The following is a 16,205-nucleotide window of genomic DNA, read 5'->3' on the forward strand; positions in this document are numbered from 1 at the left end:
AAGTACATCACTTCCCGATAAGTACTACCACTATGAATTTTTATTTCGGTATTACCCTGTAAACAACATCGGGAAAATCCTTAATATCACAGACTTTAATATAATAAACTCGGAAGCAATCCAAGAATGGTTCGAAACTAAGATGGCTTCCTCCGGTGATAGAAAACTTCCACCGTAATTATGCTCTGGATCACTGACGGTGCTTATCTGGAATCCTCAGAAAATGAAACCAGCCTTTCATTTGTCTCCCAGAACTTCTTACCCTTCATCAAAGAAGGCGTTCCCATGGCGGGGTAAGACCTTTCCCTAGTGTTGAAATCTTTCTTTGAGACAACTATTTGCATAGGAATCGTTTTTCTCATCCAATGTGGTTGTATATAATAATAATAATAATAATAATAATAATAATAATAATAATAATAATAATAATAATAATAATAATAATAATATCCTTTATTTCAGCTCAGGGCCATATCCATGGAATATACAAAATGCAGAGAGTTACATACACAATATAGATACATGAGACAACATGATACAAAAAATGAATAATCGGCACTTATCCACCAAATAGCTGAGGTAGCATAAATGACAGTAATCATAATACTGGTAATAACAGTAGTAATATTGGCGAGGAAATAAATGCAATGAGAGTTATAACAGTTAGTGCATACATTATATAACTTAAATTTCATCCAGAGACCTTGGGTGGTTACGTAAAGTAGTCAGGTCCAGAGAGCTAAATATGAAAATTGAATGTAAAAAAAAAAACTTTAACTTGATAGTATTCACAGTTATAATGAAAAAGTAAAATATCAGCAATAAATATAATAATAATGACAGAATCTGCAGATGACATCTTGCCAATACAGAGATTAAGTCCTTTAGGGGACAAAGGGCTCATTTTCCCATCTTTCCCACAATCTAGATCTTCTTGCTTCACTCCTTAGGATGCTTTGTATGAGCGAGTTGCTGCTGTTTCTCACTCGGGTTACCAGACTGGACATTGTTCGCCTTACAATGATTTCTAAATTGTCCAGTTGGTTTTCTATGGACATCTATGTGGCGGAGTGGTAGCAGGGAGTGTTTGTGAGGCGTCTCAGAATGTCATCGTCTACAACAGCGAAACGTCTCATTGTCTCTTTTGTATAGTTCGTCCAGAGGGAACACTCATAGATACTGCAGCAGTACGAGCGGAAGAGCAGCAGTTTCACGTCACGGTGACAGAAGGCAAACCTCCTTGCAATCATGTTGCCAGTTGCACATAGTTTACGACGCCTCTGTTCAATGTCTGCAGTATCTTTTAGGTCGTCGGTGATAATGTGACCCAAATACGGAAATTCGTGCACAAATTCCAGCCGATGGTTTTCGAGGAAAATTTGTGGTTCTGCAATATGCTTAAGCGATCTCGGGAGCAGCAACATGCACTGGGTCTTGGTTTCGTTTTAGATTATATCAAATTCCTCTGCATATTGGCGACAAGTGTCGATGAGTCGTTGGAGACCTTGCACTGCTCTGGGAATCAGAACCATATCATCGGTGTAACAGAGGTTGTTTATAGTTGTTTCATTGACAGTGGATCCGATTGGGAGTGAGTTCAATTTGATATTCAAGGCATCTGTGTACATATTCAACAAGTATGGAGAGAGAATGCCCCCTTGCTGAAGCCCGTTTAGGGAGCCGAAGGTGTACTATAACACGTTACCCCAATTAGATATAGGGGTGTGCCTCTTTCATGCAGCTTTAGGAAGAGCTTCAGGTAGTTTACTCTGTCAAATGCTTTTCTCACATCCACAAAACAAAGGAAAACAGGAGAGGCTGATGATAGGTAGTAGTTCAGCAATTCTTTCAGTATGTAGATGCAGGTGTCGGTTGAGTGGTTTGCTTCAAACCCGAACTGGTTGTAAGTGGTGTGTAGAAAGGGGAGAATTCTCACTAGAAGAACCGACTCAAGTATCTTCGAAGAAACTAGTGAATTATGCACGCATTGAATGGGGCAGCTAGCAAAATGTAAATTATCAGATGGCCCAATTTGAAAGCCTCTGCGGGAAGACCATCACAGCCGGGCATATTTATTATTAGGTAGGCTGTTAATGGCATCGCTGATGTTACCTGGCGTAATACGGTCTGCAAATTGAAATTGAATGTTCTCAGTAAGGAGGTTATCTACATCCCTTCGGGAATCCTGATCATTTATGCAATTCAGGATATTGTTGAAGTGATCGCCCACATACTTGCGATAGCCTCGTCTCCGACTGCTTCCCCTAATCTCTGTGATAGCTTTTTAGTTTTGGGAGATAAGGACTGGATATCTTTCCAAAGACGAGGATAATCACCAGATTCTAAGTTTATAGACATTGCATTGGCTCTTAGTTGTTTTTCATATAATCTGCAGTGCTTAAGAGCAAGTTTGAACTATGTCTCTCCTGTCTCATTAATAATGCAGTGTGTCCTTCCCTCGGGCTACCATTTTGCCTCCACAGTGAAAACATTTCTCATGAGTATGCATACAGATCTTTAACCAAGTCATTACGAGAATTACCTTGACGAAATCTATAGGCAGCCCTGCCCGAAGCACGCATAGCAGAGATTATGTTCGAATAGAATTCATTCAGATCCCTCCTGTGGTGGTCACTTCTACAATTTGTGTTAGTACAAAGTAAGGCATCTGCTGGTTGAACTACTGACCACAACCTGGTTTCCGTGGTCGCCCTAAAGAATCTGGTTTTCTGTTGGTTTTTAAAATCCCAGTTTACCGCTGGTGAGCGGTCAGTTAGGGGGTTCACATTAGGGAGGGATGGGGTACTGAATGACACCTGTAATGGGATGTGATCGTAGCCTGTTGCAAGATAGTAGCGAATATTGCAGTTCATAATAGAATCATGAAGTTGTGGAGATGTGATGCAGTGGTCCAGCCAGGAGGTTGTAATTGTGTCCGCTCTATTATGTATATATGAATAGGAGGAGGGAGGGAGTAGCATTACATCACTAATTTGGAGAGCATGATTTTGACAGAAGCAAGTACGTTCATTATAAAATTGTTTTGTGAGGTGGGAATTAAGGTCCCCAATTATACAAACATGATCAGCAGGAGAATCGTGAATAATACTGTGTAACTCCCCTAGCATCATGCAGTAATGATTGAAATTATTGTTATTTTCCCATGGGATATAAACATTAATTATTATTATTTTAGAATTCCCTACAGTCACTTGAAGCCCCAGCAATCTGTCACTCCTGTAGGTCATCACCTTTATCATATTGTCTAACAATTTGTGCCACAGGAAAGAAAGGCCCCCTTTCAGGCAACCGGCTATGATTTGACATGTAACTTGCATCGATGAAGTCGAGAAGGTTCTGAAGTCTTCATGTATTGAATCACAGATGGCAAGGTCATGTGGCCAGAGTAGCATTCCTTGCAATGCAATGAAGCCTTTGAAGTTTTTGCAGAACATGTTCAGAAGAGGAATGTTCTGCTTGAGGCCAAAAATATTCCAAGTGATTATGTTTAATGTATCCATGGGTACTCACGAAGATGGGAGATGAATGTGCTGATCATTTGGGTGGATGGGGGGCTAGCCAGGGGGAGTGGACAGTCACTCGCTGTAGGCTGTTGGCTGGCACTTGCTGTGGAAAGACTCTGGTTGGGGTGCCAGTAAGTTCCCCCTGGGGTGGTTGGTCCCGGATTTAGGTTATATCTTGAAACTAATATATTAGGACCGAAATTCTCGCCTTTAAGAATGTCTAGGTGTTGAAATAGGCAGGTAATCCTGTAAGTCACTTTATGTTTACTTTTGCATGGGAGTTTGTGAGAGATGAGTGGGTCAGAGCCAGTGAGAAACTTGACTCTCTCCACTATGGCGTCTAGCGTCACCGATGAGCGCAGGTTGTGAATTACTACTTGACATCTCTTCTCAGGTGTTGGGCGAGGTGAAACACGAATTTTAGGCTCCGGTCCAGGTGGCCAAACGAGATGTTCTTCTCTTCTTTCTGCTTGTTTGTATCTGCCAGCCGCCAGACCCCTCATGATCACTCTCATCTGCATCCACGATGCCGGGATTGGGGGGAGAGATAGGCTGGGGAGAATCAAAAGGGCTAGTAATCATCACCGGATCCTATCTTCCACCGGAGGCACTGGGGAGGGAGAAGAAGTTGGGAGACCAACAGTCCCCTCAGAATAGTTCTTAGGTGATGGGGGCACTCCCGTGTTGCTGGAAGGCGAGGAAAAACTGAATGGTGCATTCAAAGGAGTCTGGTGGTTATCTGTGCGATTGTCTATCGAATTCTGCACTCCTTTGATTGCAGAAGATCCGTGCGAGATTATTTGTTTCCACAGTTTTAAGACTGTCTAGGGATTCTTGAAGTCCTTTGATCACATCCCAGATTCTTGAGAATTTATCATTTGTCTCCTCGATTTTTTCAGAGTTTTTTCCAATTGTTTCTGACAGTGATTTTGCTGTTTGGAAGGCATTTTCTGCTGTGTGGTAACTCGCAGGTAGGGCTTATGCACAGGCCCTTTGGGGCTGGGGGGATTGTAAGGGTCTCGGCGTAGATTTCCACGAGCAGGTCCTTACACTTAGTGATATATCTATTTTTCTTGTGAGAGGACAGGTTTTTCGTGGATCGCTCCTTGAGAATGCTCTCTGGTATCAGATCTTTGCATTTCGTATAAGCAACGTTAATTTCCTCATCGGAGAAGACTTCACTGACAGATAGTATAGCAGACTCGACGTCGGAATGGTTCGATTGGTATTGTATAAAATACGGATCTTGTGTGTGGGGCACAGGCACCAGTAGGTGCCAGGGTCACTTGCACAACGGTTGGAGGTTGGTCGCATGACATTTTTGTGGTAAAGGAAGGGCCAAGCACTAGCACATACACTGCATTCTTTTACCCATTTCCCTGACCAATAGCCCTCTAGTAGCTGTGATTTGAAAGATTCCTAAGGCACTGATTGGAGCAGAAAGAATATTTGTATATCTGCAATTGCACAACACTCCGGTTTCCCCTCCGGGTATTACGTGGAGACACTATTAACACATTGCTTACGATAAGAGGTATAAACACCAAGGGCGAAAAAACCCTTCTTTTCTGTAGAGAAACGCGAGAGAGACCTCCAACACGTCCACCCACCCACACAGTTCAAAGAGATAATAATAATAATAGTTTTTATTATCAGCTTAAGGCCCTATACATGGAATATACCAAGAATAGACAATAACATACAGTCTAGATACATAAGAATAGTTAAAAAATTGAATGTAAATACTATATTGATTATAATCACAGTATTCATGAAAAAAGGAAAATACAAGTAATAACAGTAATTATAGCAATACAATAATAAAGACAGATTTTCCAGGTGACATTTTGCATAAACAGGGATTAAGTCATTTAGGGAACAAAGGCCTCATTTCCCCATGTTTCCCACAATTTAGATCTTCTTCTTACCTCAATACTTAGGATGCTTTGTATGAGCGAATTGCTGCTGTTTCGCAGTTGGGTGATCAGACTGGACATTGCTTGCCTTACAATGATTTTTAAGGATGCGAGGTCTGTAGTTACTACGTTTTAAATATTGTACAAATTCTCTCCCTAAACATACGCACGCAAAGAAGAATTTATAACAACAACCACCTTCACAGACATAGATGAATATAAGGTGCTTTCAAGTCCATGTTACCCGTATCAAATCATGGTAGAGTTGAATGCCTCAATCTTCATTCATCATTACCTGGGTATAACTTAGTAAATATATTTGTAATAGTTACATTATAATATACAGATAAATTCCATATCTGTAAATAAACCCACGACCTAAGGGGTCATTGGCGAATTAGGAGCGCCCTACGTAACCATAAAACAAGACAACAAGATGTGAAAACTAGACCATGCTATGCAATGCTTGCAGTAGCCTGGTTTGCATTTGGACATATCATCATTTATGTATCTTGTCAACTGATTACAACACCTTCCATGGGAAGCGGTTGACCTGTTAACCCGCAGCGGAAACTCACGACTTCCGAGCCGGCAGGCTATGTATTCATTTTGTTCTAATTATAATCAATCGCTGAGATAGCTAGTGTTCCGCTATCGACGCGATGCCCCTATATTAGTAGTTCTCTTCTGATTACTCAACAGAGCGGTCATCCGACCAAACCATCTCTCTACTCCAGTGATGGAGCTAAGAAATAAAGTTGTTAAAAGTTATACTTCCTCCGTTTGAGTCATCTCCCTTATTCCAAAGAAGAACCAACTCTACTAGATATCACGAGATGAGAAGGGAAAGCAGAACCACAATGCTTACGAACAACAGTCGTAAGAAAAGACATACAAACTGTCAATGTCTCACACCATTATACTAAGTGGACAAGCGGGAGTTAATATCTGGTGGCAGCCTAAATCTACAATTACACAAGAACCATATACGTCTGCCGAAGAAATGGAATCATCAATATCAGTTATAAATCAGTAATAACCTGTGGAAACGGGATCTTCAATCAACATGCAACTGTAAACATCCTATGAATACAAAGAAATGTCCTTCATCGAGACGAATTCAAGCATCAACATCGACGTTTAGTGAACGACTTTCATCACATATCTCCAAGAGTCAAACCGGACGTGAAGCAGCATCGGACCATCAACGGGAAGAGAAGCAACCATCATACAAACAACGCGCGATCACAAGCCTGGACAAAGAGATTAGGTCAAGAGGAAGCAATGTGAGAGAGAGAGAGAGAGAGGCTGTGATGTCATCACGACATCAACGGTCTTCCTGCTACGCGAGAGAGAGAGAGAGGCTGTGACGTCATCGGAACGTCATCATTCTTTCCGCATATATACCAAAGCTAAGTGCATCCTTTATCCATTCAGGTTTTTTCAGTGAAGTGTTTTACATCACGAGTCGATCGCCCAGTATTCCTGGGGTGAGTTATCCGCAATCTTAATCTTCATTCATTACAGGAATCAATCTTCAACTACGAGTTCTCGCCCGCAGATTCTTTTTTTTCTCGTTGTTGCTAATCGCTTTTTCTTCCAGGAGTTCTCCGGAAAATATCTTTGTCACATTATCTGTATTAATATTATCATTTTGGGGGATTTTCCTATTATTTGCAACACATTTTTATTTTATATTGCATATGCGTTTACGCAGTGGTCGTGTGTACTCTTATAGATACTTTGATAGGATCGCAAGTAATCGTAGTGATAAGAAAAAAGTAAAAGTTAACATGGCAACTACTGTGGCTGGTTCTTCAGCACCGGGTAACCCTAATCCCGTGGTCACTCTCATCAGTGCGAGGTCAGCAATAGTCCCTTTTCAAGGTCGGGTCAATGGGTTCCTGCCTCAAAATGTTGAGTCATGGATCTCATCTGTAGACGCTCATTTAAATGCAAAATGTATCACAGACCCATCTGTACAATTACAGGTAGCCAAAAACTTCATAGACTTTGCTAAAGGAGACGCAAGTGCATATCTTAGAGGAGTCTCTTTCCAAGAGGCGGTTACATGGGACGATTTCAAAGTTAGGTTACATGCTGTATGTGGCGGTGAAGAGGCTTTAGACGTAGTGCTGGCTTTAAGGAACATCCTTAACCAAGCCTCTATGACTCAGCTTAATGTTGTAGAACGGGCGGCAGTAATTGCCGACCGGCTAAATGAATATTAAGTTAATTTAAGTAACTCCACGTGGGTTACAAGATCCAATATCGCCGTGAAAGATTTCATACGGTTGATATATCTGACGTGTATGACAGTCATGTTGCCTGAAGCTTTAGTGCGGTGTTTTGACAAAAAGCTACAGCCCAACAGTACGGAACTAGATGTGTATAAACTGATCAAAAAACACATGTCTAAATGTACTGACCTTGATCCCTTGCTTATTCAAGTCTTTGCAAAAAATGAGAATAAGCCACAACAAGTAAACGTGGTCAATAATAATCAAGCTGCAGGGATGATTTGTTACAATTGTAAAAGACCAGGTCACATGATTTCAGACTGTCGGACGCGTTTTTGTTCAATTCATAACAGTTCCACTCATTCATATAATTGGTGCTTCTCGCGGAATCAACAGCAGAATCCTAGAAACACGCAAACAGTTGCCAATGAAAACAAAAAGAAGAATCCTCAGTACTTTAAAAAGAAGCAGGCGAACAGTAATGCTGTTCAACATCACAAACAAACAAATCGTGCTTCAAGTAACTCTGTTCCAGGGCCGTCTAGCCAGAACTCGCAAGGTCAAGCAAATTTTCCGAGTATGCAAAACAAAGCAAATACCACGTAGTCAGCTCCAAGGGGGGAGAGGACGATGTTGGGTCATTCATATCAACATCTTTTGTATCAAATAATCAATTTAATCATTTACCAGATCATTGTGAGGCAATCAATTTTCCTATGAAACACACGGCCGAATCCAAAAAATCAGTGCAGGTTCCCGTAGATTTGCAACAAATTCACACAATTATAAGTCAAGATGAGTTACGCCCAACCTTACACGCAGTAAATTTAGAACACAAGTCATTAACATTATTTTTTTATTCTGGTAGGCCACGTAATATCATGGATTTGCGGACTCACCATTTGCTATTTTCGAACTTCCCTTTAGAAAAGTCCGGAGTAAGACTCTCGGGTATAGGAAATAATGAATTGAATGTGGTAGGAGTAACTCATGTTCAGTACAAGGTCAGTAAGCGCACGTTTTCCGATACCTTTATCGTTGTACAAAACACTGATATGTATCCCGCTGTAATTATAGGATACCCGTCTATGGGCACTCAAAACATTACCTTAGCCCCTGCAAAACACGGCGTGTATATCAAAGGAAAATTCTATAAGACTTCTAACACCTTAAAATCAGTTTTAGACAAAAAGGAGACAGCAAATAATACCGTAACGTACATTGAAGAACCAATCACTTGTCTCATAAATCAAGAAATAATCCATGCGACCCAACAGAATTCTCGCTCACCCGTGATATCAGCTTGCACGCAAACCCTCGAGCCGTGTTTTGCGTTACGGTGATGATTATTATCACCGTTAACATCTTTGCTTGGCGTAGGTTGAGGCGAACACAGAGATATCTTCAGAGGAACGTTCTGCCACGTCCAGACGACACTCCTATTGTGTTAAAAGCATTTACGTTCAGAGCCATTTGAAACCGGCCATTTCACCTGACTCAGAGGAAAATTGTCTGGAATTGTGTTGTGTGTGAAAAGCGGTCTGTACGCTGGCAATATGTAGGACAAGAGACTCCAAGCCTTTGCATTTATTTTTTAAATATATGAACAGTTAAAAGTATCTTTCGGGCACCTAATAAAATATTGAAGCCCTATATATTAAAATGTTGGTGCGTGTACGTACCAGGAATCTATATTTTGTGCACAGTCATATGTTATCTTTATATCTTTACAAAGAGTAACAAATATTCTTGAACAGTTATCCATGATCATGTATAAATTATGTATCTCCACAGGGTAACAACTATTCTTAATCGGGTTACCTATTACTATAATCTTCATGAATACATGTTAACCTTTTAATTTTTTGGTACTTAATAATCATTTATTTACATTATACCATATATATCAAACATGGATCTGTATTTTCCATGCATTTTCTTTGTTTATGAATATGTCCATTAGATATGTATTTTTTTTACATATACTTTTATGCACTTAATCACTTGTTTATGGTTATGACTAAATATATATTACGGGCACACTCCTTAAAAACCTTGTTTAATGTAATTTTGTTGTTCAATGCTTGAATGGTAGCTGTCCGAGCCTAATGTAATAGTTACATTATAATATACAGATAAATTCCATATCTGTAAATCAATCCACGACCTAAGGGGTCATTGGCGAATTAGGAGGGCCCTACGTAACCATAAAACAAGACAACAAGATGTGAAAACTAGACCATGCTATGCAATGCTTGCAGTAGCCTGGTTTGCATTTGGACATATCATCATTTATGTATCTTGTCAACTGATCACAACACCTTCCATGGGAAGCGGTTGACCTGTTAACCCGCAGCCTAAACTCACGACTTCCGAGCCGGCAGGCTACGTATTCATTTTGTTCTAATTATAATCAATCGCTGAGATAGCTAGTGTTCCGCTATCGACGCGATGCCCCTGTATTAGTAGTTCTCTACTGATTACTCAACAAAGCGGTCATCCGACCAAACCATCTCTCTACTCCAGTGATGGAGCTAAGAAATAAAGTTGTTAAAAGTTATACTTCCTCCGTTTGAGTCATCTCCCTTATTCCAAAGAAGAACCAACTCTACTAGATATCACGAGACGAGAAGGGAAAGCAGAACCACAATGCTTACGAACAACAGTCGTAAGAAAAGACATACAAACTGTCGCTGTCTCACATCATTATACTAAGTGGACAAGCGGGAGTTAATATATTTACTTACATTGTAAATAACAGAAAAACCTGATGGGTGATTCTATTCATAAATCTTAATATATAATCACCATACATTAATATATTGCTGTTTTCAGAACCAAGGGCATCTTTTAGAATTTCTCACAGACAAACAGAAAACGACCTAATTGAGCTGTAAGATGAAATCAAGTTTATCCTCAACAATCTCATTTGTAATCAAATTGATGTTAGGGCCTCAGGGGACTTATCGTTTAGATCCAGGATTGCTAATTGATCCGAGTGTCACATGAAACAGTTCTTCATCCTTCAGACGCCAACCTCCCTTAAGCCTTGGTTTTAAAAATGCCCCACTCTCTCGAAAAATATCATGCTGTATCGGTATCAGATCGCACGCTGACACACATACATATGCGTTAATGTTTACAGACACACATACACAAACACACACACATACACACATATATATACTATATATAGTATATTGGTCCCGTAGTTTCCCAACTCGTATCACCAGCAAGACTAATCTCATCACAAAAACCGTTATGTAACTCATTTCCTAAAAGTTAACTTATTGATTTTGGTAGTTAATTAAGCACAATATGTCACATCCAGAGCAAAAAAAGACTTGGGATCGAAGCCAAAACACTTGATGAGAACTAAAACAATAACACCTCCGAAACCGTCCCGCTTCCAAGCTTAGATCTTCGAGAATCCTGCGGTTTCTTCCTTCGCTGACGTTTGGAGACAATCATTTACTTTTTGTTTTTGTTCTGCCTCAAGAATTGATACGACCAGAAAGTCGAAGGGAATGAAAATGAAAGTAAATTCGTTTTGTATCCGAAAATCTCTTATGGTTTCTAGCAATGATGATGGATAATGGGGAAAAGGTGTTAAAGTCGAAAAGAGCTCCGAAAATTATAATCTCGCTTCTCAAACCTTAGTGACTCGTTTGCTAAAAAAAAAAAAAAAGAAAAAAAGCTAATGTTAATTAGCCAACGGTTTTTTTATCAGTATTGTCTCGACCACATAAATCGCCTGCTTCTTGCCTTCCCGTTTTGATATCTTTGATGAGTTATTGTGTGTAGCCAGCAGTCCTAAACGGCCATGATTTCCAAAAAACCATACAGTAAAATGGGCAAATGTGAAAGAAGGAAAACATAAGGACGAAAAAGGAAGATACAGAAATTAATACATATATACATACATACATGGATACACACTCGCACTATATATATATATATATAGATATATATATATATATATATATATATATATATATATACATACTACATATATATATATATATATAATATATATATATATATATATGTATGTATGTATGTATGTATGTATGTATGATATGTATATAAAGTCCAATACCTCAATGGCCCCGTGGCAAACGAGTATAAGAAGCGCTGGCAGGAGAAGGTGGAAGGGAAGGTCGTAGACCCTGAGCTTTCGTCCTAATTTCAAGACCTCATCAAAGTAACAGAACGGAGAAAAAAGCAAGGACATCATATTAATAAAGATGATCTCAGAAGAATGAAGAAGTCTCCTGTTGCTCAAACAAATCAAAAGAGAAATTGTCAGGATGATTTGTTACAGTCATAACATTCTATCCCTTATTTCAATTGACCGAGTTCATTCATAGAACGTAGGAACCAGGGCTCTTCGTCCAATTATCACCGTGATATTGCTAATGTCTTTTTGATGTTCCCACAGTCAATTTTGGGAGTAAACATTTCCTGTTTCATATTACATTTCAATAGAATTTTAAATCTAGTAAAACAGTTCAGTCTGGGTCTTCCTGCTGCCTTGCATCGAATCCAATGGATATAATTGATGTAAACGAAAGTATTTACCGTATTCTAGGAATTCATCTTTCCAGGGGGACGCAAAACGGTTAATATGATTTACTTTAATGGGAATGAAATGAGTGGAAAATGTATAACAAATCTATTTCTCGTTAATGCTGGCTACAGTTTGTTGCTAGAGTTGTGACCATTGACGTTTTTCCTTTTATCAAATCGGCGTTAATTGAAACTTCTGAAATACCCATTTATTCTGAATTATCAGTGAACGATTCAATTATAGGTAAATGCAATAATATAACGTTTGTTGGTTCGGTATGCCCACTTAAGCTACAATCCTCGTCTTCAGCCATAAATATTTGGGTTTTGAGTTGCCACTTCATGGCGTTTGATGGTTTTTCGATAACAAAAAAAAAAAAAGGCCAGATTCCAATTAATTTTCATATGTTTATTTTTCACGATTATAATTGATATTTATTCTTAGGTGATTCGTGGAACGGCCCTTTCGGGAATTAACTCACTTTCACAGATCGAGTAAAATTACTGAAAGATTAAAATTCATCTAATTGCTTTTAATTTTAAACAGGACACTTTCCAGTTTCATATTAAACAAATAAACTCATTTTCCTTGTCATCTTTCCTGGGAGGAAAAAATGTACAGCAAAGAGAAGTCTTTCAAACTATGGTGACACTCAATACTACAAAGACAGAAAACTAAATAGAACAAACAATCCTAACTCCCTTGCCGATCTCCTAGAGGGAATTAATACCAGAACATTTGTGATAGCCCTCATCGGGAATCGAATGTGAGCAAGACCGCACAGGCTTGGGTACGAGTGTTTTGAGCGCATGTTGTGAGAAATTAGAAGTGATCGCTGTGGCATCACTTGGCAGAACTTAATTTTCTTTTCCCCTTTTTTTCGCTTCTTAAAAATAGTTTCTACCACCATGACCTCTGATACATTTGAGAATCTTTGTACAATAACGGTTTTCAGTCCATTAAATAATTTTTTTTATCACAATTTAAAAAAGGTTTTCGGAATTATTTAAGGATATTAATTCTGAAGGTTATTATAAAACGCTCTGGACTTACAATTACTACAATAATCACAGTAAAAATTTATTTAACCACAGTTCTCTTAAAACATAATTGAAATACTGATTGATGACAACAGTTGTACTAAAATGGAATGGTATTACATTACATTTTATGACAAGGAATTTTATACAGTATAATGCAAAATCGTACCCATAATATCGGTATCTATATCTACACGAAAATACTGATTAAAAAACAAAAAAAGTACTCTTACCAAAATTTTAAAACTCTGCTGAAACATTACAGCAAATATGCAAAATCAAAATACCGTAAACTATTTCAACAAAATAGTTTAGAAGTAGCCTATATATTTATTTGCCCCCTAATCAATATAAATTACACTGCAGAATGAAAATGGACAGTGAGTTTCATCATTATTTCATTTGCTTCGAGTATAGTTTGAAATATTTAGGCTCCAGTACAAATAGTTTTAAAAAGTCTCATGTCGCCTGAAGCAAAACAAATTAATCATTTGTAGAAGTGTTGTGAAAAATTTAATGTAAGCCAAGATTCTACATGTTGGATGCATGCCCTGTCAAATCGGTAATCCAAGTCTGAGAACTTGGTTGAATAATTGCAGAAACAGAGATGAATAATTGAATTGAGATCAATAATTGAATTAAAAAAAAACTTTTTTTCAAGATGGCATCACAGAAAGACTCAAAATCTACGAGTGCACTTGTAGGTATGTTAGCCTTAAAAATAACTATTGCCCCTCCACTAAAACAAAGTTAGTGTGAATTGCTGTGAGGATATTGATAAGGGTGATGTAGAACACACACACACACACACACTCACACACACACACATATATATATATATATATATAATATATATATATATAATATCTATATATATATATATATTATGTATATATATATGATTATAATCACTTTAGCACGTGATTCATTTATCACACATTTCCCCATCTTGGAATATGCAGTCACTGACTTCGCAGACGCCCTCACTCAAGCTCATACAAACAAGGAACACCTGCGGTTTCTACATGAATGTCGTGATGAACAAGTGATACCAACATCAATGATAACCAAGTCTTTGTCAAAATTAGAAGACCAACCGTTTCGGTGATATACAAGCGAGCTATTTGAACAAACATATCAGTATTAAGACATTGGAAACTAAAAAGAATTTTGAAGATTTATCGAGAAAAAGACGTCATTTTGAAGCTTCAATACCATCGGATTGGAAAGATTCTCTGCAGGAATATTGTTATATGAATATGAGGAAGAAAGTGTATCAGAAGCTTAAACGTAAACATGACAACAAAATGAAACTCCTGATCGAAAGAGGCCCCTGGACTACCAACGCCAATCATGAATGTGTCGTCAATTTATCTTTATCAAACAAGCATCTGGATAGTAATGTAACCAGTGCTTTAGGCTATGGTTTAAATTTTGCTCTATCAACTGGAAGTATAAATAGTGTAGAAATTACTAAAAGGATTGTCCAACTTAGAAAAATATAGTGATTTAACTAGTGAAGAGGTCAACATAATTAAGGGAGTGATTTATGGAAGCATGAAAAAGTCAGACACCACAAACGTACCCAAAAGATTTATGAATGCCATCAATGAACTGAAAAAAGATAAAGATATACACATGACAAAAGCAGATAAATCAGTTGCCCTATTAATTTTAAATAAAAATGAATACATAGAAAAAATGGGAAAGTCTTTTGGGTGATAATAGCACTTATAGAGAATTAAATAAGAACCCGATAGAAAGTGTGAATAGTGGTTTCAATAGTGAAAAATCTGTTAAAAGGCAACGAAAGTCTTATAAAGAAGGTGTGTGTGACCTCTCCATTCTACCGTATATTGTATGGTACGATAAAAACCCATAAAACAAACAAATTCCCTAGCCAGACCAATTATCAGCTCAGTGGGTTCCGCATCTTATAAATTAGCAAAATATTTAGTGGATATCCTTAACCCATTGGTAGGTAACATCTCTAATGCCAATGTTAAGAATAATGTGGACTTGATAGATAAACTAAATAGTGTAAAAGTTAATAGTGAATCGAAACTTGTGAGCTTTGATGTAGTATCTCTATTCACAAAAGTGCCTGTTGATGATTTATTGGAGTTTCTATCAGAATTATTTGAAAACAAACAACTGGATATTCCATTTTCTAAAAGCACCTTAATTGAACTAATAAAATTGATGTTGTTAAAGACTGTAAATTTGAATCAATGGAAAAGGAAAATTCTACTCACAAAAGGTTTTGGTATGGCAATGGGAAACCCTCTGTCCCCAGTGCTAAGTAATTTATATATGGAATTTTTTGAAAAGAAAATTTTAAATAATATAATTCCACGCAATGTACCTTGGTTTAGATATGTTGACGACATAATTTGTGTATGGCCAGGGAACGAAGATGTAAATAACTTTTTTGCCAGGTTAAATCAATTAGTACCATCAATTAAATTTACTATGGAAATAGAAAAAGATGAATGCCTTCCCTTTTTGGATGTCCTCATACGAAGAAATAGTAGTGGGTTTAAGTATAGTGTTTACAGAAAACCTACTAATATTTCTTCCTATGTACATTTCTATTCTGGACAAAACAATAAGGTTAAAAGATCAGTGTTTCCATCCATGTTTTTAAGAGCACTACGGATATGTAGCCCAGAATATATAGATGAGGAGATAGATAAGATTCGGAATACAGGCAAGAAACTGAAATATCCAGATAATGTACTAAACAATGCATTAAAAGCGGCAAAAAAGACCATGTATCAAAATAAAAAAGAACCTTACAACAACAAAAATTTGCTTGTACTATCTTATAATAGTAATATGAAAGATATCCCACATCTCCTGAAGAATTTTGGTGTTAATGTAGTTTTTAAAAACAATAAAACTATGAAACAGGT

Source organism: Macrobrachium nipponense, chromosome 15 (assembly GCF_015104395.2).
Source record: "Macrobrachium nipponense isolate FS-2020 chromosome 15, ASM1510439v2, whole genome shotgun sequence".
Taxonomy (NCBI): domain Eukaryota; kingdom Metazoa; phylum Arthropoda; class Malacostraca; order Decapoda; family Palaemonidae; genus Macrobrachium; species Macrobrachium nipponense.